Raw genomic sequence first — 18,071 nt, 5'->3', positions numbered from 1 at the left:
GCTTCCCATTGAGCAACCGTCTGTCGCTGCGTACGTCAGTCCGCGCTTCTCCCGGCATTCGTATCATTTTGTTGCACGCAACTAAACAAGTCTTGCCGAATCAAATACATGTGTATATTTAGAAGCACGTCAACTTGTGCACCGCAATCGAATGCTTACTTTTTTTATATTGAACTCTTTTTTGAGCAACATATACACTAGTTTTTAATTCTGTCCCGCGTAACTGAAAAAGTATTGTTTCAAGTATAGAGTGTTGAAACTATAAGCACATTATATCTTTAAAACATATACTGATAAACGGCAGGCATTGGTGTTGATTTGTTAAATTAAAAGCTTATCAGTTATTATATCAAAGATCGCGGGTGTTGTTATTTCTGAGCATTTCCGCAGTTCTTAGCTGCATGTTTTCCATATCAAATACAGGGTGTTGCGCAATTTTTGGAGACGTATTTCTCATTACAATGCAATAAATAAATAAATGAATCTTGGTAACAATAAAGGGAGCGAATATCTTAATTTTTTTACAACATGTCTGCGTGCTTGTTAAGCGTGAAAAGCTAGTGTGGCAGTCAGCGTTTGTTGAATCATCAGTGTAATTAAATATGAAATATTATATCATTTACTATTGTTACGAAACGAATTGTATGGGCTATAATTGTAAGTCCTGGCGAACACGCCCGTTTACAACCTACTTTAATATGCCGACTGTTGTTACTTCTGTTACGATTTAGATCAACCGTTGCTCGCAGAAACGAAAACGATTTTTTTTTCGCGTTTGAAATAAATTTGTCTAAGCTCTTCCAACAAAAGGACATCGAAACTTTGCAAAATAATTAACTGGGAGAAAAATCTAACAACTGTCGGTATGTGATGAGCGAAAGCGCTTAAGGCGCATATTTTATTGATATTTATTGTACATATTTTTTAATTACTTCTTGCAATATGAATTTGTTTACTGCGCATACGTTTCGCACCATCAGTTTAAACACACACTACTTTGTTATGTTTAAAAACGGTAGAGATGATTTGCGAATCCATTGAGAAGACATTTTTTCCCGAGGAAAATCAAATTCTTCATTGACGCATCTAGAAACGTTTCTTACGAAAAAAATGGTAGATTTGTGTCCGAATTTTGATACCAAATATAAACTTATATACGATGTTTTGCTGGGTAAGTTGATAACTGTGTGTCGGCCTAAGTTAAGCAGCATGGATACGTTATTTGATAATAAGATGCAAATAAATACATAATTATTTATATTCAAGATCTTATTATAATGTCAATTGGCTTATGTACGATTTTGTACAACTCCGTCAAGCGAAACTATCCGGATACCACGGAACTGCACACGACAGAAACAGACAATATGTTCTCCTGCTGCAAAACTTACAATAGTTATAGTTTCGCATAGCAAAATGCGAACTCTATCGCTTTATGCGGATAAGGTTTCCACGGAAGAAAGGTCAATGTCCCATTGTTCTCCATGGCTTTTATCGATGGAATCGCGGTTTTTGTATGGAGAAGGCATCCTGTTTTGGCTAGACCATCAGGGTCACACAAAGATCATTCTTGTGCAATTTCGTTGCAATTTGTCAAGGTTATCGGGACGAGAAGTATCTTTAAGAAAGAATAACGCACTGACGAACCACCGACATCAAAATATCATAAAAGCTCCTTGTCAGCACCTTTTGCTCAGGTGAGCTAAAGCACTAAAATAAAAGAACAACAAAGACACTAATTCTTGCAGCCCATCCACTGTATATTATTTATGACAAGAGACCAGCTTCCTTCACATTTATCGTCTCCAGAAGTAGAAGTAAACATAATATTTAATACATGGTACAAAACGTTATATTACCCATTAAAACGTGCAGCCACATTAAGAAATGGATTCCGGAAGAATGTCAACTATATAAAACCTGCTCTGACGTAAAGGAACAGAAAACAATCAGAAATCATCAGACGGCGGAACTACTCGACAGCGTAAAGGCTTTCCCGAGGGACATAGAGGCTTTGTCTGCACGAAACGTCCAAACATTTTCACATGTAGGTAATATGATGAATCTAGCCTCTGATACCAAGTTTTGTGCTTTGCTCCAGCCGTTTTATCAGCGGTTGTTCGACGACAAGGTCGGAATAGATGTTAAGAGCTTCTTTTTCGACAAAGCATTTCCACGCGCGTTAAAGAACACTAATTTCACATTTCATTGACCATGTTATCTCGACGGGTGACACAAATGCATATACAAATATATACATTTGATTATCCGAAAATAATGCATTATTTTTATTCTCTTGTATGTATACAGCCCCATCTAATATAAAACGTGATTTCTGTGATATCTCTGACATCCGCTGCATCCAAAAAGTTAGATGAATGTCAATTGACAAACTACTTAAGATCGCATGTACACCGTGATTGCATGTGGCCCTTCACTTTAAAATGTCAGTTGTAAAATTTTCTTGATTGGCTCCCTGAAATAGTTTTTTTGCTAAAGCTAAAGTGTACCAGGTACATTAAAAAATGCACGTTTGCTGCTTGATTTCTTCATGTATACACGCGCCCACACCCCGCTTCATTTGTTAACTTCATTTGGCAATCGTTAACAGGAAGTTTTATACGTTGTGGGATTATAGTTAGCAACCGCGTTTTGAAACCATCCATATATATCAATTGGTGCGCTTGTGTCTCATCATACGACACAATTTTTCCGTAAGGACATTGTCATGTTTTTCTTATACAATTGATTTTCAATTTTCGAAAATTTTAGGTGATATTTCACAATATTCTTTTACTTTATGAACACGATCATGACCATGAGAAGAAGCCTTGACATCACTCTATAATTTCCATTCTGGTGTATATCATAAGAGCAAATTGCGAACAAAAGATTACAAGAAAATTTTAAAATACACATTGTAATATTTCTTGAAAAATAATGATCGATCACAAACGTAGATGTTAAAGCAGAGACGAATATATAGACGTTAAAGAAATGAAGTCTGTCTTGGTTCATTTGTACAGAGACGTAGATAACATTATCTACGTCTCTGATTTGTATGACGTTTCAACATTGATTGTGTCTCAGCAATAATAGACACGCGATTTGCTATAGTGTTAGATCAGACTTGATAGTCTGAGGGTGTGAAGGATACCATATCATTTGTCTGCAAACGAAATTGCAAGATCATGTGATGTCCTTTGTTTATCATGCAGTCTTGTAGGACAACATGTATCACGGTCGGATTGTCACACCATTTTGTTGGATGAGATTTAAATAAGCAATATGATGAATGTCGGTCGATTTGTGATAATCTTATAATTTTATAATTAATCAATCACAGATATGTTTATTCTTGAATAAGTTGTTTTTATTGTCAAAAACAAATCGATTCATTCACACATTGACCAAATAATTTAGAAGTTTAAAAAGCACATGCATACTCATGCCATGTTACGCTGGTGTTATGTTGTTATTTATAGGGTCTTAACAACGCGGTCAACAACGCGTACATACACTTTACAAGCCATTTATTGCTGAAGTTTGGAATGTGTAACTTGACCACCACACGTTACGGCATGCAACGGCAGTTGCTGTCCTTGTCGCAAAGATTTGTCAATAAACAGTGTGTATTTATAGGTCTTTGATTGTCGTTAGCAAAGTATTTCAATTCCAAAGGTGTTTTAATAAAACTTAACTTTTGTTAAGTCAAGTTTGAACGAACGTGTAGTTCGTTTAAGAAAATTTAGCAACATGGTAAAACTGTGTACATTTACTCAGAAAACGGCAGTCATTTACTGTTAAGACATCATTGCTGTTGGACAAATAATTAAAATAAAAAGATTGAATACTGCTTTCAAGGCTTTTGGTAAACATTCACCAAAATATTTTCTATGATGACGCTCTAAATCAGCATACATTTAAGCAGGAACTATTGATTTATTTCCGCAAGCACAGAAATTTGATGATCAGTCGTTATTGATTTTTTTATCCGAAAAGCAAACAAAAAAATCAATCATGAAATTGTAAAAATGCAGCAAAAGTAGAAGAAAGACTTCGACTAGGCTAAAAACAGCCTTACACATCAACCTGTCACGAGTGTATGTCTTTATTAATTCAGTCATGTAAAATTGATAATACTACAGGTTCTTAGATTTAACATTTCAAGTTTTATCTAATTAATCTGGAATTTAATGGTAATTATTTAGAGGTTGCACTGTTTTTGAAATTGACTAAGATTAATAGGGATAACCGTTTCAAACGAGGAAACGATGAGACGAGGATTTTATGCACTCTTTGTAAAGTTTCTGCCCAAACAGTGTCTGTGTTTGCTTGTGCGGCGAACGACTGGTTTTATTAATATTTTCATTTTTAGCATAACACCTTCTGTGACGAATCCCATTAAAACTACTCGGAGAAATACATCAAACACAATCACATTTGAACTTTTTAATCAAAAGTCTAAAATTTATTAATTTGATTGTGCAATGCAATGATGGTGAGGAAACAAATCACGAGTCCCTTTTCATTCCAGCATTTCAATGAATATCAACATGTTTTTGGCCTGGGGCGTAGCCCCTATGCCATAGTAATGATATCAATTTCTGACCCTATCCGAATTGGCTGGCTGCCAAAAACCAAATTCCCAAAACTCCGATTTACCACTTAATTCATGCGCAATAAAATAAGTTCTTCGCAGATCTCAATAACCCGCTTTGTAAATACAAAACATCACTATATAACATGACATCGTCATAAAAAGTGTAACCAAATATAGACAACTGGCAAATAATGGTAGCCTATTCAGGCGTTCAGGAACGCTTTCCAGACGTGCTGACCGAGTACATTTGTGGTAAGATAATTAAACGATTTTCCCTCGACATGACATGATACTATTTCGGTAGTGTTTTTTAAATTTTAAATTCTGATTTCTGTACAGGTGGCCGTACTATGTCTGCACAGGCGTTGCCTGATACCTAGATGATAACTGAACATTGCTCAGTGCTTTTCCTGGCACTAGATGCCAACACGATCTTATTGGAAATCGGACGATGCTTTTACCGCATAAAACCTTCACTCGATTTACCTTTTCCCACTCAGAAGCAAATAAAAAATGCCTAAGTGCAAACAGCATAAAACCAGAACAGCCTGCTAGTAACTCAGGTTTTATGCTGTTTGCTGCTCATCAGTATCTAAGGGTTTGAGATGAAGCCTTTACATTTGAATTTAGTAGAAAGGTCTTTAATTTAATTTAACTTTCTATGGGACTACACATACGTCAAAATACGTTCCTAAGTAGGAAAGGGTTAAATATGTACCATTACTTCATCTGTTGAGTTGTTCTAATAGCGTATTGCCCCTTTCTGAGATGTAATCAGGTGATATGGTAAGGTGTGAAACTTGATTGTGTAGACCATCGGTTGCCAGGATATTGAATCGGATGTATGTGTAGTTCACCTGATTAGGTAAATATGAAGTTGGGTTACGCATTCTGTATCGTTGTGTGCTTTGCAATTGTGACGGTGCTTGTGAGAAAGATACGTTTTTTAGACTGTGTTTTAATTAATGGAACATAATACATAATGAAGATGTAAAACATTGTTGAAACAAAATATTTTTAGGTGGCTAATTTACCGCTCGAAGTATTAAAAACACGATGATATTAATGAAAAGAAGCATAACCTAAAAACAAATTTATATGTGTTTTATATGTCCCATGAAATATATAGGTATTTAACAATTCACACGTGCGCCTACATGTGTATGTGTACTTGAACGGATCGTTTTGAACTTTTAACACTGTCAATGATCGTAAATGGAAGGTGTTCGCGCTGCAACTCATTTGGAATACATATAGCACATTGTCAGTTTGAACTTTTTTAAAACTTAAATCAATAGATTTTGACAAATTCTTGGTCTGTATCCAATATACGTCGTGGGTGGTATCTATAACATATTTTTGTTCAACAGCTGTCCGTGCATTGGGATAAGGACAGGAACTCTACATGGACTCGATACAACATGGCCAACCGCTAAAGGTCGCATGTACCCGTTTGAATTGTGGACCGTCATCTCTGCCATTAATGTGAATAAAAAAAATAAGTGGTATCATTTTTAAAGGTAAAAGATGACGTTAGACAGTTTTGCTTAAAAAGATAATTGTGATGTGCGATTGTTGTTGACTTCCTTTGGTAAGCATACCTGCTGTTGGTATGCAAACAGACAGCACTGTCCATTCGACTTGATGTATAGAGCTAGGACGTTTTAACATTGTTCGCGCTCAAACTCGGGCAAGGCTCCTCACTTTACAGCGAGGAACACACTTTTTTTGCCCGCAAGCGTAAACACGCTGACGTGGGTCGATGGTGCGAAAGCGAGTCCGAGTCAGCGTAAACAGTGTTAAAACGCCTTATCTCTGAAAATCAAGTCTAATCGATAGCGTTTTTGTTCTGTTTCCCTACAGCAATACGTTTTACCAAAGGGCGGAAGCAAGGACTTGCATCATCTTACCTCTTTTTTCAGTGCTGCAGTATAACGTAAACTCTGACCTTTTTTTACGAACGGACGCATTCTAATTTACCTATATTTGCTAATACGTGTTTATATTTTTTATCTGCAACTAATTTGGAAAAATATAGCACATGGTAATTTGGAACACTTTACAATTTAATCAATATTTGGACAAAAAATATTGGCGACGTAATGGTTTCTCTAATATATGTTCGTTCAACAGCTGTCCGTGCATTAGGATAAGGGCAGGAACTCTACATGGGCTCCGCGACACCATGGTCAACCGCTGAAGGTCACATATACCAGACTGAATAATGGACCGACAGGTCTGCCATTGCTGTGAATACAAGATATGTGATATGATTTTTAAAGGTCAAAGATGACGTTAGACTATGCTTAAAGAGATAATTTTGATGTGCGATTGTTGTTGACTTCCTTTGGTAAGCATTACTGCTGTTAGTATGCAGACGGACAACACTGTCTATTCGACTTGATTTATGCTGACTTTGTTTTTGCATTTATATGCGTTGTAAATACAATGATCTGTTTTTCAATGTGTGTATCCGGCGGGGGTAAGATCTGGAGAAGGAGAAAAAAGAGCTAATTGTTGATTTTCAATAAAGTAGCGTTTAATTTATTTAAGGTCAGTTTCCAGTTCGTGTCAGATGGGACACTAACAAGATCCGGTTCCATTGCTGAAGAAGTATGGCGCAACGTATACGGATGCCACGAAGATTCCTCAATTTAGAAGATCCGCGGAGGCTGAACATCGTTGCATATTAAAGAAAAATTGGAGGGACTGAACAATATTTTTTATATTTATGTGTAAAAAAACGTTAAATACAAACACATATACCTAATTTGTCCATGCATAACTACTATTTATTAGAAAATACACTGTGTAACATTAACAAGGAAAATAATGATGATTTGCAAGATGATGATGATGGTGATGGTGGTTGTGGAAATGGTGATAGTGCTGGTGATTGAGGTGATGGTTTTGATGGTTGTGATGATGGTGTTGGCGATGGTGATGATGGTGGTGAATGTTATGGTGGTGGCGATGATGTTGTTGATGGTGTTTGTGGTGGTGGTGGTGATGGTTAAGGTAAAAGTTGTAACGGTGGTGCTGATGGTTGTGACGTTAGTTGTGATAGTGGTTACGGTGGTGGTAATGGTGGTGGTGTTGATTGTGGTGTTGGTGATGGTGTTGATGGTGGTGGTGGTGATGTTGGTGATGATGGTGGTGATGGTGAAGGCGATAGTTGTGGTGTCATAATGGTGATGGATATGATGGTGTTTGTGATGACGGTGGTGGTTGTGGTAGTGATTGTGATGGAGGTGGTGCGGTTGGTGGTGAAGGTGATGGCGGTGATGATTGTCATGGTGGTGGTGGTGGTGATGATGGTGGTGATGATGGGGAAGATGGTGATGGTGGTGGTGATGATGATGGTGTTGGTGATGGTAGAGATGGTTAAAGGGATTTAGGACGTGATAATGATGATAATGTTGTTGAAGGGGGCGATGGTGATGGTGATCGTGGTGATGGTGATGGAATTGTCGAGGGGTGATAGTGGTAGTGATAGTGGTAATGGTGGTGGTGCTTGTGATGGTGGTGGTGATGGTGGTGGTGGAAATGGTAATGGTAATGATGATGGAGGTAATTTGTCATGTTTTTGCTGATTGTTTGTGTGGCTCTGGTGGTGGTGGTGGTGATGGTGATTGTGGTGGAATCGGTGGTGGTGATGGTGGTGTTGATGGAGATATAGGTGGTGATGGTGGTGATTGTGATTGTGATGGTGGTGATGGTGGTGATGGTAATGGAAGTTTTTGGGTTGATGGTGGTTGTGATGTTGGTTTTGATGGTGTTGATGGTGTAAGCTACCTTACATGTAAGATACAATTGCTCATCTCTATGCGCTCAATTGTAGTATGAGTTTGAGTCCAGCAACAAACTCTTAGAAGGAAGACGGAGACCGTTTAACGTTTTACATAATGCATCTTTATTCAGACAAGGATTAAACATTATATAATACAATAATATCTCTAGACTGTTAGAGTTAACTTAAAAAGGATGGACGTTTGGTGAACAGTTGCTCTGCTTTAAGGTTGTCAATATCATATATAGTACTGATATTTTATGAAATACTAAAAACGTTCGTTTTACTTAAATACCAGTAGTTAGTAGTTAATGTAACAAACAAATTCTGGTTATTACTACTAATTCGTGAAATGAAAATGTTTTATGAAGTATTACTGTTTGTTTCTTACTTTTTGGAAGGGTTTTCAATTGATCGAACAGTGATGTTTGTTGTTAGCAACTGTTGCCAAAACTGTGCGGAGAACCTCCTTTTATACCCTTCGGATGCTGCAGATTTGGCTGCAGTCAAAGATTCAGCTGCAGCCAATCGCAATCCTGCACCATGTATGGAAGTAATGCGGTTACATGTAAACAAGTATACTTCTAATTATAATAAATCGACAATCATCATTCTTATTATAATAAATCGACAATCATCATAAATATCACATCTTAATCAAAGAAGGCAATAAGTTTGATGACTTGAAACAATAGACACCTTTAAATATGCATGTATAACAATACAATATTAAATGCTGCAGCATGAAAACTTAAGAAATTCTTACGCATTCAGCGTCTCAAATAGTTCCCTGCAAACTATTATGTTTTAACAGTTAATATAAATGAAGAGTTTGCAAGTTATAATAAATATCATCTTTTTATACAAATAGAGGAGTGAATATTATAATTTTACAGCCTATTTTAAAGTCAATTGCATGCAATAACACTCCACCATATTCCTATGTATGACATCATCAATATACATTGCTGCAACGATTTTGACAGCGCAGGAATTTCGAATATGTTGGATTATTCTCACAACAAACAACATATAATGGACTAAACACAAGGTAAATACAAATATATAAATATTTTAGATCTTGGAGAACATTATCTTGCTAAATGCAGTGCACTTTATAGACAAAATGTGAACAACAAAAATAATGTGCACCGATATTCGGATGAGGAATGAATTCGGATGATATTTACATGTTATACATGAAATATACATTACATTTCCCCCTCCTTAAAAGAATAAAATTCTCCTGAATTTTGAATTTTACTACAATAACAAATTTAAAGGACAACAATAACAATAATGTTAATGAAATATGTTAACTAATGACAATACACATGTACTTAACATTTAAAAAGGTTTACCACTGTACATGCAAAAAAAAAAAATACTTAATTCTTTTTCTGTTTCTTCAGACGAAGTGGCACATCCTTCAGGCGGGCAAGGAGATCATCAAGAGAGGAGTCACGGGGAAGGGCATCAAAGGCGGACAGGACTGACATCTGGACATCTGGTGTAGTTGGGTCTTCATCGAGGGCGATCAGTCAAACAAGATTGAAGTTTTGTTTCATTGTTGCTGCAAGGGCGTCGTTTTGAAGATCAAGGCTTCCAGGGAGTGCAAGAAAATTGTATCTAGCCCTCAGGAGAGATCTTGGAAGCGGCGTAGTGTGTGCATGGAGTGTCATATCGACAAACTCGTAATAAAGCGTCTTCTGATCCGGAGCCCAGCAAGTCCATTCAGCAGGTGGCCAGGAGATAGTTGGAGTTATCTGGATACTGTTGACAGGAACATCATTCCATTCTCGTCGAGCTGGTGGAAGAAGTGGAAGTCGGCCTTCGAGAAGAAGCGAATGGACCTTCGTCTTGAGGACTTCTTTGACCGAGGAATGGCGTGGTGTGGGGATGTAGACGGGAGGAATTCTGAAAGCTGATTTGTTCTTGGAGGACTGTGTTTGTGTTGGTACTTCTGCAGGCTCATAGTTTGGCGTTGATGATGTGTTCCCATGAGAAACTGGTGTAGGTGAAACGGGGTTGTAGAATGGGGAGCTGGAGTATTACGGTAATACTGCTGATGTTGGCTGACGATCACTGGTCTCTAGGTCTTCGGTGCGTTGCGGGGAGGATATTGAGACTGGTGTGGGACTGCGTAGGTCATTGTAGTCAAAATCAAGTTTAGTTGGATGCTCATCAATGATCAGATGTTTTGGAACTGGCATAGACTCAGGTGTTTGAACAGTATGCATATCAGATGTTGATTCGGGAAAGAGGACATCAGTTGTAGGTGAAGTTGTTGCATCAGGTATGAAAGACAATGTGGAAACGGCAGCAGGAGTGACGGAAGGCAAAGCGACTGGAACAAAGGCTTGTGTAGGGAGTGATGGACTTGAATGTGAAGATGTTGTGGCGGCAAGATCAGGAGATTTTCTTGACGTGAAGGTTGAAAGATGGAAGACTACCACAAATTCAATCTGGTTAGGTTGAAGTCCAAGTAATGATGTAATAGAAGTATGATGGGATGGATTTCCTAGTTCCCAATGACCTGATGGAATAAATACTTCCTTAGGCAGTGCATTCATACGTCGTACCAAACGGCTTACCAGACGAGCATCAGTCAATGCGGAGAGTGGGACTTTGGCTTTGATGTAAGTAGCATTAGAACAGCAAATGATGGTGCATCCAGTGCTATCCATAGTCACGGATTTCAGGATAAGCTCTGGGTTGTTAATTGGTGGAGTTGACACGGATGATGTTGAAGAAGATGAAGTCAATGAGTTCCAGCCTTCGATCCATCGGGTGATCCCAGGAACGCGTCCTGCAGCCCATTTAGTAACCAGTCGTCTGGCTTCAATGGCCTCTGGATGCGAAGGATTTGGAGTGGGATTGGTCAGAAGATGAACTGTGGGATTTGTGGAGAAGTAGAAGGAGTTTTCTGAAGATAGCAGTCGTGGAAATTCCTTTAGCGTATGGTCGTGCTCATGTGGGTGATGAGCGCTGATATGGCGCCTCAGGTTCCAGTCGGACTTGAATTCTCTTGGATGCTTGCCGACGCACCACACGCAGATATACCTCATGCGGCGATGGTCGGTTTTTGCCAGATGGTTTCGCAGATCCCGTTTTCTGTGGAAAGCAGTGCCACACACCTCGCAATCCATGGCAGAATCTGGAAAAACATATTATGAGATGCACATGACATTGTTTTGAGGCTAACAAAATGCATATAACCATTGACTGAGCAACTGTTCGCAGTATCCATCATTTTTCAGAAGCGATCTCAACAACCCATATAAACGCATTTATACTGGACTAGTTCGCAATAACGGTTTCTCATCGACAAATACAGTTGAGAAAGGATCACGGTTGATCAGGCCGCTGCCTTCTCGGTTGAGCGCTCACCATTATCTGTAAACCGTTCTCACAGCCGAACTATTATCGCAACTGCTCAAAAGTAAAGTGTCTCTCTTAGACGCAGTACCCAAATGTGCAATACAGGAACAAGCTCCTTAGGCAATGCTATTGTGTATGTCTTTTTCATTATTCTAGTCATAAGCTCATTTCAATCTGTGTGTGTGTGTGTGTGTGTGTGTGTGTGTGGTGTGTGTGTGTGTGTGTGTGTGTGTGTGTGTGTGTGTGTGTGTGTGTGTGTGTGTGTGTGTGTGTGTGTGTGTGTGTGTGTGTGTGTGTGTGTGTGTGTGTGTGTGTGTGTGTGTGTGTGTGTGTGTGTGTGTGTGTGTGTGTGTGTGTGTGTGTTTTATCCCTGTTCACTGAATGCCGCTACAAGCAATCAATACATGGACTTGTGTTGTTTAATTTTAAAGTAAAAGGATGCTGATATATGCTAGCATCTTCTAACTATACTTATGGACAACAATAATTTACTAAAACATGAACAGCATTTACTTAAACATCAAATTAAACTAATAAACAATACTTCATTTACACATTGCCATTTTATATTTGTGTTTGGTTTATTCCGCAGGAAGTGCTTTGTGGAACCATGCGGGTACATGTGACCCTCTATACCGAACTAGCCTGTCGATGTGAATGGCCTTGGCTGGAGTCTTAAGTGACCTCTTTACAAGATACACAAGATCGTCAATTCGTTTTGTGATCAAATAAGGACCATGCCACTGCGAGGCAAGTTTTGTGCACACACCGAGACGCTTTGTTGAGTCGTGCACCCAAACACCATCACCAACTGACAACACTCGCTTTTTGGCACGAAGGTCATAGTGGCGCTTTCGATACTGTGACTTAGTATTGATGGCTATGCGTGCAACTAAGTGAATTTTCTCAAGCTCTTCGTGAAGCGACTGAACGTATGAAGCAGATGATTGTTGATCCATTTGTTCATTAGACTGAGGAGGTAAGCCAATTAATGCCTGAAGAGGGAGAACTACATCTCGACCAAGGGTCATCTTATTGTGGGTCTGACCGGTACTTGCATGTATGGAAGAACGGTATGCCATCATGACTTGCTGCAAGAATTCATTAGACTGAGGAGGTAAGCCAATTAATGCCTGAAGAGGGAGAACTACATCTCGACCAAGGGTCATCTTATTGGGGGTCTGACCGGTACTTGCATGTATGGAAGAACGGTATGCCATCATGACTTGCTGCAAGAATTCATCCCAATTTCGCTGATTCTTGTTACAGTACATGGACAACATGCTGCCAAGTGTACGATTGAAGCGTTCCACTACGCCATTTGCCTGAGGGTGCTGTGCAGTGGATTTAGTAGGGTGAATTTGCAGCAGATCACACATGTCAGAAAATAGTTTTGATGTGAAGTTACTTCCAAGATCAGAGTGAATTGTTGGAACTCCAAATCGTGAAACAAAGTGATCAACAAATGCTTTAGTCACTGTTATGTCCTCTTGATTGGGTAGTGCAATGGCTTCAGTCCATTTAGTAAAACAGTCACATATAACAAGTATGAAAGCATTGTTAGAATCTGTTCTAGGGAGTGGCCCATATATATCAACAGCTATGCGTTCCATTGGCCCGTACACTTTAGCTTCACCAAGAGGTGCTTTTGGAGGCTTGGATGGTTTTCGAGAAGCACAAGCATCGCATGTTGTACAATACTTTTCAACATCTGCTTTCATGCAAGGCCAGTAAAATGTCTGTCGTACTTTGTTCAGCATTTTTTCAGCACCAAGGTGACCAGCACTAGGGATATCATGAAAATATCGCAAAACTTCACTCCGTTGTGAATCTGGTACAACTATTTGCTTTCGGCATTCTTCGCCTTCATACCAGGTGCGGTAAAGAACATTGGAATCAAGCAAAAGACGGTCCCACATTCTCCAAAACGTTTTAGTCTGTGAATTGTGGCCGCTGATTTCTTGTCAGCTTGGCCTAATGGAGGATTGCAAAGACCGAATGATTACTTTTAAGGATGGGTCATCTAATTGAGCTGCATCTATACGAGAAGTCCAGTTAGTGGCCATAGTGGGTTTTGGAATGGAATCATACGTGGACATGGACCTTGTAACAGTGCGTGCAGTTGAAGAATCGGGCAACGTTGTTGATGGATCACTGACTGTTGCTGCAACAACAGGAACAACCCTGCATACCTCAGAATCACATTGTTCGTCAACATCATCGCTAGTGGTGTTTCTACTCTCCTGAGTGGCACACTTTGAGCAAGGAGACCGTGATAACGCATCTGCATTGCCATGACTCGAACCCGCACGATGGGAAACTATTAAGTTGTAAGTTCCTAAAGTCTCGAGCCATCTTGCAACTTGGCCTGTAGGACGCTTCAGATTTCGCATTCATGATACAGCTGCATTATCTGTACGAAGTAATACTGGCTGACCATACAAATAGTGATGGAAAGCGTTTAAGGCATGAATAACTGCAAGAAGCTCTTTACGAGTTACACAGTAGTTTTGCTCGTGTTTATTTAAAATTTTGCTGTGATATGCAATAACGATTTCTTGGCCATTCTGTATTTGTGACAACGCTGCTCCTGTTGCCTTATCTGATGCATCAGTATCCAAAACACATTTTGAATCGGGAGTAGGATAACCAAGGATTGGAGCTGAAGTCAAAGCAGTTTTCAGAGTGTCAAAAGCTTTCGAACATTCATCAGACCATTCAAGTTTACAGTTTTTCTCTGTAACTTTATGCAATGGACGTGTAATTTTGGCAAAGTTCTCGGCAAACCGTCTGTAATACGAACAAAGTCCAAGAAAAGATCGGACATCTTTTGCGCTGCGAGGAGTAGGCCAGTTTTGGACAGCAGTAATTTTGTCGGAATCAGTTGCTACACCATCCTCAGAAACAAGATGACCAAGGAACCTCACCCGTTTTTGAAACAAAACACATTTGGAAGGTTTTAACTTAAGATTTGCTTGTTGAAGTCGCTGCAGAATATGCTCAAGCCTGGATAAACCTCACTGACAGTCTTACTTGGAATAATTATGTCATCCATGTACAAAAGGCATTCAATCCATTGCAAACCTCTTAATACGTTCTCCATAAGCCGCTCGAAAGAACTCGGAGCGTTGGCTCAACCAAAACTGAGGACTGTGAATTGATAAAGACCCATTGTTGTAGCAAAGGCTGTCTTGTCTTTGTCTTCAGACTTCATGGCAACCTGCCAGTATCCACTATTCAAGTCGAGAGAACTGAAATATTTTGAACCAGACAATGCATCTATACAATCATCAACTCTGGGGAGTGGATAAGCATCTTTAACAGTGACGTCATTTAGCCTACGATAATCAATACAAAACCTCGGGGTGCCGTCTTTCTTGGTAATCAACACAACTGGGCTCGCCCATGCACTACTTGATGGCTCAATAATTCCATGTTCCAACATTTTACTTATCTCTTCTCTTTCGACTTCACGTTTGCCCAGTGGCAGACGTCTTGGTGGCTGACGCATGGGTGCAGCATCTTGTGTGTTAATGCTGTGCTGGACAAGATTTGTATGCCCAATGTCGCCAGAGTCCTTTGAAAATGTAGTGTGATATTTACAAAGAAGTTTATAAAGACCTTGTTTCTCAGAATCAGACAGGTGTGTGGAACTCCGTTCATACAAGTCAGTAAGATGGTCAGGGAGAGAAACAATATCACTGAGTTTCTGTACAGACGCAATGCGTTCAAACAGACAATCATGATCAAAGTAAGATTCACAAAAACCCAAAGCTGTATTCTTGTGGATTTTAACATCAGAATTCCCATAGTTAAGTAAATGCATATTCAGAGTGTTAGAAGATGTATCAACAATACCACCGATAACAGCGACTTCAGACTTTGCCATAAGATCAAATGAAAGCTGTACATAACCAAGTTCAGCTAGATGTTCTTTCATGGGGATTTTGACGGGGATAGACATTCTTGTATGAGCTGGCACAGATAGGGTTTGCATGCTTTCCACTCTACACACTTGGTTGGCTTCACCGCCAGTCCACAGTGGAACAGCATCATTACCGATCACCAAACACGACCTCTTATAATTGATACAATCAACATGCTGTTTCAAGAAGTCTTGGCCTAAGAAACCATCGACCTCGATTGCACATACAACGAATGAAATATCAAAGCGCTCGCCGCACATTTCAACAATCAAGTCAACACTTCCGGTCACTGTCATTGGTTCCCCGTTTACTGTTTTTAGTACATTTGGCGCCGATCTTAGTTGAAAAGAACGTTCAGAGCCAATTGATGAAAACATTTTATCAGAAAGAAGAGATGTTGTTGCTCCACAATCAATTAAGAAATTCACGGGTTTTGAACCTACGTTACATGTAACAGAAAAACCATTATCAAACCTATTAAATTGTGAAACTGTTCGCGCCGTGTGAATTTCGCTAGCTTTACTTGACGATGTAGGCCTATTTTGTACTAATGCTGACTGTCGGCCTTCAGAGTCAGCATTTAAAAGTTTCCCTGAACGAGGGGCCCAGATAGGTTGCCCTTAACTGGATGCTGTAGGTTAGCGGACCTGTCATTGGTTGCACTTTGGGTACTATTCGCCCTATAGCGTCGCGGTTTGCGATTTGCGTTTTGTGGACACGATGCCCAGAAGTGATCACGACAGACGTTTCAATTTTGTCAAGGCGCGCTTCAATTCGCTTAATAACGGATTCAATGTCAGAACATTTATCTGAATCAACTGCCCTTATGTCTGATTGTAAAGGCGTCCCCAATATGGATTCGTACCTTTCAATTACGGAGACGGCCTCGTTTATGGTTAAACAATTGTGATCCATTCAGCGACATTTCATTTCGGTAGAAACGAGTTTGTAAAGCTGATTCAGAGCTAGTTTTTCTTGCGAGCGATGATCCAGATCGGAGTAAGCTTTTTGACAAAGCTGACGCAAATCGTCTGCAAGTGACGCTATGCTTTCGCCCTTCGAGCGTCGTCTGTTTTCTAATTTATTCAGCCACAGACATTGATGTTTGCTGTCGTTACCGAACCGCTCGGAAAGACGCGTTGTCAACGTACAATAATTACGGCGCTCGTCGTCTGTGAGGCTCATGTAGAAGTTTCTGGCTGCGCCTCTCAAACTGGCGGCCAACATCAAGACTTTTGCGCGATTGTCCCTGCCAGATAATGCCGAACAGTCCTCGAAATGCGATGCGTATTGTTCGTACGAACAGTTCCCGTCATACATGTCCGGTTTCATAAGTGTGTCGTGCATGGGTGGTTGAATGTAATGATTGTAACTAGTGTCACCATGGTTAAATGACGTGCTGCGTGAGTCATGTGGATTGTTGTTTTTTCGATCAAAGCTCGAGCGTCTCATCGCAGGACTGAGTGCATTCATCAAAGAAACACGAGGTGCATCGTCGCGTCGTCGTCGGGACTGTGCGCCATGCACATGCGCACTATTGCTCGATTCATCACTACGTAATTCATCAACGGTTTTTATCTCCGACGGGACATCGAAGGAAACGTAGAGATCAGGAGATGCCATTATAAAGATTACTTTGTCTGTACAGCGTAAATAAAAATAACAAAGACTATTAATGTGTTAAAAGTGTTTCTTTATTTCAAGGCGTGTTGTTCAAGAGGATCACTTTAGAAAATGATCCCATTTCTGACACCAATTTGTAAGCTACCTTACATGTAAGATACAATTGCTCATCTCTATGCGCTCAATTGCAGTTTGAGTTTGAGTCCAGCAACAAACTCTTAGAAGGAAGACGGAGACCGTTTAACGTTTTACATAATGCATCTTTATTCAGACAAGCATTAAACATTATATAATACAATAATATCTCTAGACTGTTAGAGTTAACTTAAAAAGGATGGACGTTTGGTGAACAGTTGCTCTGCTTTAAGGTTGTCAATATCATAAATAGTACTGATATTTTATGAAATACTAAAAACGTTCGTTTTACTTAAATACCAGTAGTTAGTTGTTAATGTAACAAACAAATTCTGGTTATTACTTCTAATTCGTGAAATGAAAATGTTTTATGAAGTATTACTGTTTGTTTCTTACTTTTTGGAAGGATTTTCAATTGATCGAACAGTGATGTTTGTTGTTAGCAACTGTTACCAAAACTGTGCGGAGAACCTCCTTTTATACCCTTCGGATGCTGCAGATTTGACTGCAGTCAAAGATTCAGCTGCAGCCAATCGCAATCCTGCAGCATCCTGCACCATGTATGGAAGTAATGCGGTTACATGTAAACAAGAATATACTTCTAATTATAATA

Source organism: Dreissena polymorpha, chromosome 13 (genome assembly GCF_020536995.1).
Source record: "Dreissena polymorpha isolate Duluth1 chromosome 13, UMN_Dpol_1.0, whole genome shotgun sequence".
NCBI lineage: Eukaryota > Metazoa > Mollusca > Bivalvia > Myida > Dreissenidae > Dreissena > Dreissena polymorpha.
Note: the sequence above shows the minus strand (reverse complement) of the source record.